Source organism: Cebus imitator, unplaced genomic scaffold (genome assembly GCF_001604975.1).
Source record: "Cebus imitator isolate Cc_AM_T3 unplaced genomic scaffold, Cebus_imitator-1.0 Scaffold136, whole genome shotgun sequence".
Taxonomy (NCBI): domain Eukaryota; kingdom Metazoa; phylum Chordata; class Mammalia; order Primates; family Cebidae; genus Cebus; species Cebus imitator.
The window spans coordinates 5,129,964-5,144,255 of record NW_016107451.1 but is presented as its reverse complement, the minus strand read 5'-3'; the positions used below and the strand labels follow the sequence as shown (position 1 = coordinate 5,144,255).

Genomic DNA, 14,292 nt, shown 5'->3' with positions numbered 1-14,292 from the left:
AAATATATATATATATATATATATATATATTATGGGAGAAGAAAAAAGTCTTGGCATCTTAGCTCAGGAAGTGAGTTTAAGTTCTTTCAGGCGTGTCCTTTGTACCGAAGCTCTAAAAGAGTGAGATGACCTTGACAGGGTAACTTGGCTATGCAAGGGCAGAGCCAGATCTTTCCCAGTTCACTGGATTTCCACACAGGTGCTCATTCCACTGGTTAGCATTGCCCGTCCTGTAGAAGCATTGACTTGATGGCAGAGATGACTTTAAGTGACAAGTTTCTCATTCTTGGGAGTGAGAATGGCAGAGGACATTACTAGGGTCACAGATGACCTTCTTGAGGTTCATCCTGGCCTCAGGCATATAAACAGGAAGAACGTTCCTTAGCCAGTAAGTTGTTCTTTTCTGTTCTGTTTCTTGTTCTCAGAGGAAACCAGTTGTGAGTTATCTGATGTCTTACAGTCTCTCTTTTCATTTTGTTTATTCAGTTTTTCATGCATGCACTGTCACAATTTAGGAAGGCTGCGTGGTCATTTTAGTGTTTTCCTACAGAGACTTAAAGCACTCAACATAATTTAAGGAGGTTAATTGTGGGAGGAAATGGATTTTTAAAACTTTGGCCAAAAAGTGCATTTGGGAGGGGACAGTATTAGTTGCTGATTGGAGTCAGACCCAGGGAAGAATTCTGTCTGCAATGTGTTTACCCTGTCTGTGTGCTGGGGCAGGCTCTTGTTTCTTCCTCTGTAAAACAACGGCAATAATACCAACCTTATAGGATAGTAATAGTGTGTGGTAGATGTCTGTCACTTAGTGGACCTAAATAAGTGAGAGAACACATTTTCATTTTAGAACAGCATAAAATCTGTCCTTTCAGCCAGTTACAGCTTCCTTGACGGGCAGGGGAGAGGCCTTTTGTAATTGTATGCTCTGTTATATACAGTAAGATTTCCGTACGGGGGAACAACCACTTGACATGAAAGACATAACCTAATTTAGTTGTGCTGTTGTGGTTTAGGAGCTGACTTTCAGTGGATCAGTGTGAGGTCAGCCTTACTTCTGAATGCACAAAATAGTAGGAAAGGTTGCTTCCTGATCTCTTCTGTTGATCCCTGAGTGTTGAGTGGTAATGATTGCAATGTGATGAAAACTTTTTCGTATTTGACAAATAGCAATGATGATCAAAGTCATAACAACCAGTGTTTTCATTCTGACCAGAGGGAGAGATTTGCATTATAGTCATTTAAAATTTTTCTGGGCCGGGCGCGGTGGCTCAAGCCTGTAATCCCAGCACTTTGGGAGGCCGAGGCGGGTGGATCACGAGGTCAAGAGATCGAGACCATCCTGGTCAACATGGTGAAACCCCATCTCTACTAAAAATACAAAAAATTAGCTGGGCATGGTGGTGTATGCCTGTAATCTCAGCTACTCAGGAGGCTGAGGCAGGAGAATTGCCTGAACCCAGGAGGTGGAGGTTGCGGTGAGCTGAGATCGTACCATTGCACTCCAGCCTGGGTAACAAGAGCGAAACTCCGTCTCAAAAAAAAAAAAAAAAAAAAAAAAAAAAAAAAAATTTTTCTAATGATATAACTAAAAAAAAAAAAAAAAAAAAAAAAAAAAATTCCAAAAAAAAAAAAAAAAAAAAAAAAAAAAAAAATTTTTCTAATGATAGTGATTATCACTTGAGGTAGGACTGTTAGTTCGGTTTGTGTGATTTGTAGTCACTTGAGTAACGTTTTCTTTGAAGTAAGCAGGAAAACAGCATTGTGGAATGGTTCAGGAAAAGTCTCTCTGCCTGCAGAACATTTTGCCAGGTTGCAGAATTGTTGTACCCTTCCCACACTTCTCTGTTTTGGCAGTTATGTACCTGATAGCAGTGAGGCAGCACCTGTAGTCATTTTCAGAATTGGGGTTGTATTTTCCATTTTGGTGTTTTCAGATCTGCAGATACATTACTTCTAAATTCACTACTTTCTTTTATACAGTGAGGACTTTATATTGTATAAACTTGTAGTTTAGAGAGCTGTACTAGAGTTTAATCTTTGCATTTGAATGTTTCCAGTAGAGTATGTTTAAATTGAAATACCCATGTCTGGCTGGTCGCGGTGGCTCATGCCTGTAATCCCAGTGTTTTGGGAAGATGAGGTGGGCTTACTAAAAATATAAAAAATTAGCCAGGCATGGTTGCGGGCACCTGTAGTCCTAGCTACTTGGGAGGCTGAGGCACAAGAGTCACTTGAACTCAGGAGGCGGAGGTTGCAGTGAGCCGAGATTGTGCTGCTGCACTCCAGCCTGGGTGACAGAGTGGGATTCCCTCTTCAGAAATACAAACAAACAAAAATCCGTGTCTTAGGTACTATATATAAGGTGTCCTATTTAAATGAATACCCTTTATTTGTTTGTTTATTCACCAGAGTCTTGCTCTGTCACCCAGGCTGGAGTGCAGTGACACAATCTTGGCTTACTGCAATCTCTGCTTTTTGGGTTCAAGGAATTCTCCTACCTCAGCTTCCCAAGTAGTTGGGACTACAAGTGTGTGCCACCACACCTGGCTAATTTTTGCATTTTTTATAGAGACAGGGTTTCACCATGTTGGCCAGGCTGGTCACGAACTCCTGACCTCAGGTGATCCGCCTGCTTCAGCCTCCCAAAGTGCTGGAATTACAGCACCTAGCCTGAATAGCCTTCATTTAAAGTCAATAGTATATCCTTATTAAATAGGATTCAATAATTGTCCTATCCTTAAATACATTCATGAGTATGAACCATAGTGATCTTGAAAAGTGTTTCAGTTAGAGGAATGAGATGACTCATAGGAAATGATATTAAGAGAATTGCCTGAACCCAGGAGGCGGAGGTTGCGGTGAGCCGAGATCACGCCATTGCACTCCAGCCTGGGTAACAAGAGCGAAACTCTGTCTCAAAAAAAAAAAAAAAGAGTATAGAATATTTTGTATCATGTCATTGGCTTAAATATGTGAGTTACTGAAGGTTTTCACAATCCCTGATTACTGTTACCCTTGGCCTCCAGAGCTGTAAATTGTCCAGTGATCACTATGAAGTGAGATTCTTTGCCCAGTGTTAAGAAGATATATTCCTTTGACATTGGCATGATCTGTTCATTTTAAAAGGAAGAGAGAAAGGGTTAATAAAGTCTGTATTATCTGCACAGTTGACATCCTTGTCATTTTAAACTTTTAAAAATTATTACTGTACCCTGAAGGTAAGTAGTATAGAACTTGCTCCTTATGAAATGACAAAGTTGGGGCCTTTTAAGAAGCCAAGCATGCTTGGTTGGCAATCATTTAGGAGGCAAAGAATTGCTATTTATGGTGGTATTTAATGTCATTTTCAGTAGGACTAAGTTAAAAAGGAAAACTCCATAATGTGTGTAAAACCCTAACCATTTTGGAAAGTTGTCAGAATACACTTGCCTGTAGCCTTTTTATTCCACTAAAATTTGTAAGTTGGTTTAGAGCAGCATTTTCCAAGCTGTTCCAGTGAACATTAGTTCTGTGTTGTGCTAATCAGTGTCCTTTGGGGATGAGAAAAGGATCCTTGACAAAATCACGGCCAAAGTGAAATGCCTTTCTTTATTGCAGAATTATTATTCAGAGCCTTGGCGCTTATGTGCCTGTGACCCTTCAAGAGGGAAGATGCATTATGCAGTGTTACTCAGACATACTTGATCATGGACTGCTGTTTGTGAGAACACCTGATAAACGTTTCATGTTATGACTGTTGTGTAGTGGAGCCCAGTTGAGCAGTTCTGGTATAGTCTATGAATAAAAAATGAATCATTTTGCATAAGATAGCTTGGTAATTGTGGGAAAGGATTTTTCTGAGAACAAGATGCATCTTCAAGGTAACATAGACACTTAGGGCTGAATGTGATTTCAAAGGTCATCTAATCTAATTGCCAATAACAGTAATAATAGTAGCAGGTACCATTTTTTGAGTACATGCTATTTCTCAGGCATAGCACAGTGTTGTTGTTCTACATGCTTTATTAACCACTGGGTCTTACTGATTTTTAAATCTTCTTTATTTTTTATTTTAATTAATTAATTGTTTTGAGGTGGAGTCTCACTCTGTTGCCCAGGCTGGAGTGCGGTGGTATGATCATAGCTCAATGCAACCTTGATCTCCTGGGTTCAAGTGATCCTCCTGCCTCAGCTTCTTGAGTAGCTGGGACTATAGGGATGTAACACCATGCCTACCCAGCTAATTTTTTTATTGTAGTGACGAGGTTTTGCTATGTTGCCCAGGCTAGTCTCAAATTCTTCGGTTCAAGTGATCTTCCTACCTTGGCCTCCCAGAGTGTTGGGATTGTAGGTGTGAGCCACTGTGCCTGGCTTATTTTTTATTTTTTTATGGTCTTTTTGAGATGGAGTTGCACTCTGTTGCCTAGGCTAGAGTGCAGTGGTGTGATCTCAGCTCACTGCAACCTCTGCCTCTCAGGTTCAAGCAATTCTCTTGCCTCAGCCTCCTGAGTAGCTGGGAGTACAGGCGCATGCCACCATGACTGACTAATTTTTGTATTTTTAGTAGAGACGGGATTTCCCCATGTTGGCCAGGCTGGTCTTGAACTCCTAGACCTCAAGTGATCTGCCTGCTGTAGCCTCCCAAAGTGCTGGGATTACAGGCGTGAGCCACCATACCCGGCTTATTTTTTATTTTAGAGACAGGGCCTCACTGTGTCCCCAGGCAGAAGCGCAGTGGCAGAATCATAGCTCACTGTAACGCCAAATTCCTAGGCTCAAGAAATCTTCCTGCTTTAGCCTCCCAAATAGCTAAGACTGCAAGTGTGTCACCATGCCTGGCTAATTTTTTGTTTTTTAATTTTTGTAGAGACAGGGTCCTGCTTTGTTGTCCAGGCTGATCTTGAACTCAGTGTCTTCACTACTGCATTTTCCAGTAACCAGATAACTTTACCATCCTGTCTTCCACGTTAGTGGGTGGTCTAGTGTGCTGGCATCCTCCCACCCTGTCCCCTACTCCAGCTGATTCTCCACACTGTACCCAGTGGTAAGGAGCTAAAGAATCTTAAACATGGGGCTGGCACTATTAGAATTGCACTTTAAACGTGGGACTGATTGTGCCAGTCCCATGTTTGAGACTCACTAGTTCCTTATTGTCCTTAGAATAAAGTTCTAGTATCTTAGCTTTGTCCAACCCTGTTTACCTTTCTTTCTTTTGAGAGGGAGTCTCACTCTGTTGCCCAGGCTGGAGTACAGTGGCACCATCTTTGCTTACTGCACCCTCTATCTCCCAGGTTCAAGTGATTCTCCTGCCCCAGCCTCTCATGGTAGTCTGCCACCACGCCGGCTAATTTTTGCATTTTAGTAGAGATGGGGTTTCACCATATTGACCAGGCTGGTCTCGAGCTCCTGATCTCAGTTGACCACCCAGAGCTGGGATTATAGGCATGAACAATGGCCCCCGGCCTCCCTTTCTAACTTTACTAGCTGCTTGCTTCTGGGCTGTTGCTATACCAAACTGCAGCCCTTTCAGGAAGGTAATGCTTTCTGTCAGCTTCAGGTCTTTGCACATGCAGTTTGCTTTGTCTATCTTGGCTTTTATTCTCAGGATTTTAAATCTCCCAAGAAGCTTCCTCTGACCAGGCTAAAAGTTACTTAAGCCCTGGGTTAGGTGCCATACTTTTGTCCTCCAGTAGCATTTTGCATTTGCCTGTGTTGTAACTCTTAATGTACAGCATTATAATTGTCCATTTTAACATTCCTCTTTCTTACAGTACACTTTAATCTCCTTAAGGACAGGAACTATGTCTTGTTTAGGATTTCCAGAGGTTATTTAGCACAGTGGCTATGCTTATAAGTATTTATTGAACAAATGAAATTATCCTAAGCCTTAAAACCTTGCAAGATGTTTTAGTGCAGGAAACTGGCCTCAGTGGGGTTAAATAACTAGCATAAGGTCACTCACCTAAAAAGTGATGAGGAGGGATTAAAATCTAAATCTGTCTAGCTGCAAAGATTGGGCTTTTTTTGCTGCTGCTGCTGCACATGACTGCTCTCTCTCATGTTGCCTTTATACATCCCTGTCAAGTGTTCGAACAGCCCGTGCCTAGCTTCTAAGATAAGTTGTGTCATCTTTGGACAGCTCTGAAAGCTGAAGTGGGTCCTTGTAGAATAATTTCCCATCCATTGGTCTTAATTTATGCTTTGGAGAATATAACTTATTTTCAAAAAAACAAATAATTCAGAATTTATCATCTTGTTAAGGTCCATTTATTAGTTTATTTCATTCCTTCATTTACTGAGTAACCATTTACTGAGTACCAGTGCAGTGTTCCCTTATTCTAATGATGTGGTCTTTGCTCAGAATGTCTCTGGGCCTTTTTTGGGGATTATCTTCAGAACTTCTGTCAGAGTATTTTGAAGATGTGTAAACACATTTTTGTTTGTTGAACCTTGAAGGTGGATTTGATTTGAGAAATAGCTACTAGTTGTTCAGGACCAAGTTGGGTAAAAGATAATGGGTCAGAAGTTTTAATCTGGCAGTCCTCAATTTTCTTTGATTTGCTTAGAATATTTTTTTTTTTGGAGATGGAGTTTTGCTCTTGTTGCTCAGGCTGGGGTGCAATGGTGCGTGCAATCTCGGCTCACCACAACCTCCGCCTCTTGGATTCAAGCAATTCTCCTGCCTCAGCCTCCTGAGTAGCTGGGACTACACATGCCTGTCTAAGTTTTGTATTTTTTTTTTAGTAGAGACGGGGTTTCACCATTGGCCAGGCTGGTCTCAAACTCCTGACCTTGTGATCTGCCCACCTTGGCCTCCCAAAGTGCTGGGATTACAGATGTGAGCCACTGCGCCCAGCTATAATTTTTTTTAAACTTGAACCAAAATTTAAGATAGAAAGATTTGACATTAAAACAATCTGTCTTTTACTTCTTCTAAAGAATCTGGGCTGGGTGCAGTGGCTCAACGCCTATAATCCCAGCATTTTGGGAGGTTGAGATGGAAGGATCACTTGAGCCCAGGAGTTTGAAACCAGCCTGGGCAATATAGAGAGACTCCATCTCTACAAAAATAAGAACAAAAATTAGCTGGGCATGGTAGCACGTGCCTGTGGTCCTACTTATTCAGAAGGCCGAGGCAGGAGGATCACTTGAGCCCAGGAGGTCAAGGCTGCAGTGAGCTATGATCATGCCACTGCACTCCAGCCTGGGCAACTAACTCTGTCTCAAAAGAAAAGAAGAAACTCTTATTGCAGTGAACCAGAGTTCCTACATGGCCCTTTTCAGTTGGAGCTGTGCAATGGTCACTCCTTTACATGGGATACACACTTGCCAGTTTTCCTGAGTCCTTGCTACTCCCTGTTATTTCGCTGACACATGGCTAGAATTGGATTTGATTTATATCTTTATGCTTTGGGGATGGATATATGTGGATAAAAATAAGACACTTGCTGCCTTCAAGAAGCCCTTCTCTGGTGAAAGAGGCATGTTCTCATTTGTAAAATAGAGTTAAATGTATGTTTAAAAAAAAAAAAAAGGCATGTTAAAAAATAATAATATGTGTACATGCTATATAAGCAAGTGTATATTTAGATATTAATTGGGCACCTACCACATTCCAGATAATATGTTGAGTGCTTTCACTTATTTAAGCCTCAACACTCCTGTGAATTGGTGTTATTTCCTCCATTTTACACATGAGGAAGTGAGCTCAGAAATGGTTAAGTATCTTGGCCAGTATCATACAGCTAGTAAACAGGTAGCTGTAATTCGAAAATCAGTCTCCCAACCAAAAGCATCAATTCTCACTTTACCTTCTTTGAGAGTATTGAAGCTTCAACCATGTAACCAGAGTTACTGGTTTTGTCTCATTATGATTTGAGTGTTCTTTAGGGTAAGAAGATGCATTTGTCTAGTGTAGAGGGCTGCTGAGATCCAGGACCAGGGAAGAATGTTAGCTGAAATCTTAGAGGTTCCGTTAGGTTCTTAGTCCACAGTAATAACACGCAGGAGAAGAGAAAGCTATAGAAAGTGAATGGATTCAGCTGCTAAATGGAAATTCAAGAATAATTTGAGTTCTCTTCCCACTGTGGCTTGAGTTCTAAGGTAGGTGTTGATGAGAAGTAGGAGTTGAAGTGTTTTCCTTGCAAACTGCCAAGTACTGATGTTGAAGACCTTCATACAGCGTCAGAGGTCATGATTGGTTTAATCTCATACATCCAAAGCAGAGTGGAAGGGCCAGTTTTTGGAATAGTGATGAGATGTTCGCTGGGATTAGTGGTGAAAAGCATGGGTTTTCAGCATAAAAACTGGAGAATTTTATGGCACCTGGTAGTCTTCCCATACTGTCCTTTTATGGCTAAGGAATTGCTTTCTTCAGGACTGCAGAGTGTGCTAGAGATAGAAGAGAGTTATTTCCTCAAAGCAGCTTTAGGGCCTTAAGCAGGTCTTCTCCCTCTCTGAAACTTAACCTTCTATAAATCAAGGAGGTTGAATTGGATGACATTTAATATTTTCCATTTTTTCAGTGCTTATTCAGGCATAGAACAATATGCTTTACATATATTCGCTTGTTTAATCCTTACAGTGGCTCTCTGATATACATGGTGATATCTATACATTATAGTTGAGGAAACTGAGGCTCAGGGTTAGTTCAGTGTCATATAATTAATAGGTAGAGTCAGAATTTGAAACTAACACTGCCTGACTTCCAAGTGCTTAGTTGTTTTGCCTATTGGCACTAAGAATCCGCGAGATTGTGAACGTGTTCTCCCTATTCTTCTACCTCCCATTCCCACCCTTCAGATGAGCTTCTTAGCCTTGTCAGCTGACTGGCCCTCAGGTGTTCTGGGGTTAAGAGAAACTCCAGTACAGGTAAGGCCAACAACTAGCCTGTTGGCCCTCTGCCTTTTCTTCCCAGGCTGGGAATATCTATTCAGAATCTGTAATCTAAACTTTTGAGAAAAGAATTGCAGTACCTGTAACATATCCTGTTAGCATAACCAAACTCTTTATTTGGATGCCATTGTGAAATTGTCTCACAACCCCTTCAAATTTTAACAGTGTACTCTTGTTAATGATTTATTTAGTTGTAGTTGTTTCATGTCTTTATAAATGTGGTTTGTTACTGGTTAAATGTTTCTAATAATTTAGTAGCAAAATTTGTAACAACTTATAGGGTACTATTTTGTCAATCTTTAGCTAGGTCTGTAACTGGCAGATCAAATTTAACATTAATCAGATTTTAAATTTTAATATTTATTTATTTGTTTATGTATTTGAGATAGAGTCTCACTCTGTCACCCAGGCTGGAGTGCAGAAGTGAGACAGTCACGGCTCATTGCAGCCTCGACCTCCTGGGCTCAAGTGATCCTCCTGTCTCAGCTTCCAAAGTAACTGGGACCACAGGCACATGCCATTACACCTAGCTAATTTTTGTGTTTTTTGTAAAGATGGGGTCTTGCAGCTGGGCGTGGTGGCTCATGCCTGTAATCACAGCACTTTGGGAGGCTGAGGCGGGCAGATCACCTGAGGTTGGGAGTTCAAGACCAGCTTGACCAACATGGAGAAACTCCGTCTCTACTAAAAATACAAAATTATCCGGGTGTGATGGCGCATGCCTTCAGTTTCAGCTACTTGGGAGGCTGAGGTGGGAGAATCGCTTGAACCTGAGAGGTGGAAGTTGCAGTGAGTCGAGATTGCGCCATTATACTCCAGCCTGGGCAACAAGGGCAAAACTTTGTCTCAAAAAATAAAAAATAAAAAAGATGGGGTCTTACTGTGTTACACAGGCTGGTCTCAAATGCCTGAGCTCAAGTGATCCTCCTTCCCTGGCCTCCCAAAATGCTGGGATTACAGGCAGGAGCCACCATACCTGGCCTAGATTTTTAATTTTTAAATTTGTCGAAGTTGGATAATGGTTTATGCTATCTACACACGCATATATATATATATATATATATATATATATATATGGCATTTAAGAATTTCCTTGGATGTGCCCCTGAGGTGCTCCATGTCTTGGTAAGCAGTGTGGTGCAGTGGAAAGAGTACCACTCTAGGTGGGACCGTAGATTGGATCTAAATGTATGGTTAGGGGCTAGTTTTTTAACTTCTTTAAACCTCACTCTTTCTCACAGGTAACAGGGAATTGTAGTGAGAATTAGAGGGGTAAAGTCTGTAATATACCTCGCACAGAACCTGGCACTAGTTTGTGTTCAAAAATGATTTCATTTCATCATGGGAAATGAATGGAATGTATGTAGAGAAGTTAATATGGCAAAGTGATAGGACAGACCACCTTGCTTCTATTTCGGGTCCCTACTAAATCTCTGTGGGGATGAATTCTCATGTATGGTCAAATCAGGAATTTCTAGGAAATATCTCATCTACCTAGCAAAACAACTATGTTTTTCAGTCGTAGGATATTTAGCTTTGATGGGAAGAAGCAGATCTAAGAAGATTGTTAAAGGCCTCAGGTAATGAATGGTAAGATGTTTGTGTTTGAATGTTTTGCTAAAAAAGGGAAAACATACTAATTGATTTTCACCATGTTAGGAGCTACCTCTTAAAAAACCTAAGCAGTTGGTCCAAAATTCATAAGAAAATCTTTGATTACCAATAGTAGACTTCAGCACCCTGGAATGTTTTCAATAAACACAGTGAGACAAGTAAGAATACTTATAATATCTCTTCTGAGATCAACTCTGCTGTGCTTATCCTTAAAAATATGGGGCTGGGCGTGGTGGCTCACGCCTGTAATCCCAGCCCTTCGGGAGGCTGAGGCAGGTGGGCAATCACCTGAGGTCAGGAGTTTGAGACTAGCCTGGCCAACATGGTGAAACCTTGTCTCTACTAAAACTATGAAAATTAGCTGAGCGTGGTTGTACACACTTGTAATCTCAGCTACTTGGGAGGCTGAGGCAGGAGAATCGCTTGAACTTGAGAGGTGGAGGCTCCAGTGAGCCGAGATTGTGCCACTGCACTCCAGCCTAGGTGATAGAGGAAGACTCTGTCTAAAAAAAAAAAAAAGGAAGAAGATACGGTAGAAGGCTGGGGTGTGGTGGCTCACACGTGTAATCCCAGCACTTTGGGCGGCCAAGGCAGGTGGACCATTTGAGGTCAGGAGTTCAAGGCCAGCCTACATGGTCAAACGCTGTCTTTACTAATACAAAAATTAGCTGGGCGTGGTGGTGGGTGGGTACCTGTAGTCCCAGCTACTCAGTAGGATTACTTGAACCCAGGAGGTGGAGGTTGCAGTGAGTCAAGATTGCGCCACTGCACTCCAGCCTAGGCAACAGAGTGAAACTCATCTCAAAAAAAAAAAAGGGAGAAAAAAATTTGTCCTCAGCCAGGCACAGTGGTTCACGCCTATAATCCCAGCACGTTGGGAGGCAGGGGCAGGAGGATTCCTTCAGCCCAGGAGTTCCAGACCAGCCTGGGCAATATGATGAGAGCCCATTTCTATCAATTAAGAAAAAAAAAAAAAAAGAAAAGAAATACAGAAATTAGCTGGGCATGGTAGCACACGTCTGTAGTCCTAGCTACTCAGGAGGCTGAGGTGGGAAGATTGCTTGAGCCCGGGAGGCAGAGGCTGCAGTGAGCTGAGATCATGCCTCTACACCCCAGCAACACCCCAGCTTGGATGACAGAGCCAGAGCCTATCTTAAAAAAAGAAAGAAAGAAAGAATTTATTCTCTGCGATGTCAAACTCTGTGACTGCTCTAAATAAATTAGTCCATCAAATTATAAGGTGCCTTTAATAATACATCGTCAGCCCTCTGCATCTATGGATTTAACCAACCATGGGTCAAAAATATTTTTTTAAAAATTGTGTCTGTACAGAACACGTTCAGACTTTTTTCCTTGTTATTATTCCCTAAGCAATACAGTATAACAACTACATACATAGCATTTACATTTTACTAGGTATTATATGTAATCTAGTGATGATTTATCGTATATAACAAGCTGGGCAAGGTGACATGCATCTGTGGTTTCACCTACTTTGGAGGCTGAGGTGGGACAATTGCCTGAGCTCAGGAGTTCAAGGCTGTAGTGCCCTGATTACGCCTGCATAGCCACTGCATTTCAGCCTAGCTACATAGTGAGACACCATCTCTTAAAAAAAAAGTATACATGGGAATGTGCAAGGGTTTTATGCAAGTACTATACCATTTTATATTAGGGACTTGAGCACCCACGGATTTTGGTATCCATGAGAGGGTTGGCTGGGGAGTATCCTGGAACCAATCTCCCATGGATTCCAAGGGATGATTGTATTCATTGATTTCTAACTTCTTTGTCATTTCCCCCCGCTTTATCATTATATTTCCTTCTTGGGTTCCTGGTTGACTTTCTGGAAATGCCACTGTCCGTGCCACTGACTTCATACATTACCTTAAAATTTTCCTATTTAGTTTGTATTTTAAAATAAAGTGCTTTGCCTTGATACCAATCTGTGCTTTTAAAGTGCCACTAACATAATGACAGATGCCTTTTAGAAATCTTGCAAACTATCGTATGACGATACGTATACGTATTGGCATCACTCTTTGTTAAAGAAGCTGCATTTTCTTTGGATAAGCTGTACCTAGTTTTGTTTTTCGTCTTCTGTTAATGCTCAACAGAAAACTGAAGATGGTCACAACTTTCCGACCTTGTGCACATTGCTTCTCTGATCTATTGCCGTAGGATACCGTAGCAATACCTTACAGACGTCTTTGATGGCCAATCAGAAGCAGTTAAATTACCTTAAATTTTTTAAATGGAACTCTGACAGCCAATAAGAAATCCCGTGGGTGGGAACAGTAACAACCCTTTGGCTTGTTTTTAAGAACAATTATAAATTTTCAGTATTCTGTTTTAGAAGCACATGATGTCCTAGTGCAACTGCTATGTGCATTTGCTGGGCATTTCCACGCCTTAGAGTTCCCCATAGTTTGAAGTCTGAATCTGACCCCTGTTCTGCTTCTCAAGGTAACTTTAAAACAGGAAGTGTACAAAAGAGGTAACTGATGACGTGAACAGCCAATCGTGGCTTTGTGTTCTTAGCTGATAAAGCAGTTCAGCCAATGGGACTACTGTGGAGGCAAGGTTTGGTGTCAAATAGCATGCTAGATTGAATGCCTTTGACTGTTAAAGTGGAAGGAGGCTGCAGGGCTTCATTGGAGCCTCGGAGTTTTTCACTGAGGCAGGGGTCAGCTGAAAGACAAAGAAAAATGGCGAATAGTTTGTTGGGGGGTGGGAGGACAGCTGTTCGGGTTTTCACTGGAGTGGACATTCCAGACTCAGGTTTCTTCATCTCCTGCTGCCTTTTGTTTCCTCCGTCCTTTGGGGGGGAGGGATAGGAGTGACTTAAATTCTCCCAGTCCGAGGAGGTATAAATAACTACATGTAAAATTAATGCAGTTCCCGGTAAGTTTAATTCTTTGTTTTGTGTTGAAATGATAGAAACTGTTTAGCCTCAGAGAGTGTAGACAAGTTGCACTGTTCAGAAAATGGCCACTTTACATTCCATGCATACCTTTTGGTGCACCTAGAATACCTTGCTGTGTTTAGATATTGCATGTCCTTCAACTAGGATTTCTTTCCTAGTTGGGTATCGACAAGATCAGGTACATGGAGAAAGGCTAATCATTTTTCAGGGGCACACTGAAGCAAAGCACTTTTCTCTTTGCATTGGGTAAACTTAACTGTTTTCCAAATAATTTTCCTTTGTTCAAGTGCACTGAAGCTTTCCTACGGAATAAGCTGAGTTATTGTAAGAGTTTTTCTATTTCCACGCACTTTGTTGACATCTGTGTTTTCAGAGATGGAAGCAACACTGTTGCTGTTAGAAATTTGTGTGAAAATATGATTTGCACTGCTGCAGGTTCTAATGGTGAAGGCCCACATGCCAATGTGAAAATTTCCCATAACTTTCTTGATATACCTGTCTAGCTCTAGATTCTTGTACTAATTAATGTAGTAACAATCTTTGTTTTTAATGCACATTTTAGCTTAGAATGCTGGTGAGAAACATTTTCACTTATACTGACAGTGACAGATTTTCCACAGATTTCACACATTTTGTCAGGTGTTAATTTAGTTCTTTAAGATGATATGAGCAAAGTGCTTTTCATTTTTCCGTATGAAATATTTAAAATCCTGCAGTCTGTGAACAGGAAAGTTAAAAGTATAGGCACCCTGTCTTTTGCCCTTGATATATATATATGTATTTATATTTCTCTTTAGGGATATAAAGCTAATGTAAGTTGCTAATCAGGAACCAGCCAGTTCTTACGAACAGTGAAATCTTCAATCCCACATACTAAG

General features: G+C 41.1%; 1 protein-coding gene across 4 annotated transcripts in view; it reads left to right on the top strand.

Moving 5' to 3' along the window:
* The window catches only part of NFYC (nuclear transcription factor Y subunit gamma), an 84,243-nt gene that overhangs the window by 5,503 nt on the left and 64,448 nt on the right, over positions 1–14,292 (top strand). The window contains exon 1 of one of the 4 annotated variants that reach the window (XM_017541818.2): positions 13,096–13,392. The exons of the other annotated variants lie outside the window; for them this stretch is intronic. The gene's annotated coding sequence lies outside the window, so the exon portion shown is untranslated. Of the gene's footprint in view, positions 1–13,095; positions 13,393–14,292 lie in introns of those variants that run through there. 4 annotated transcript variants of the gene reach the window in all.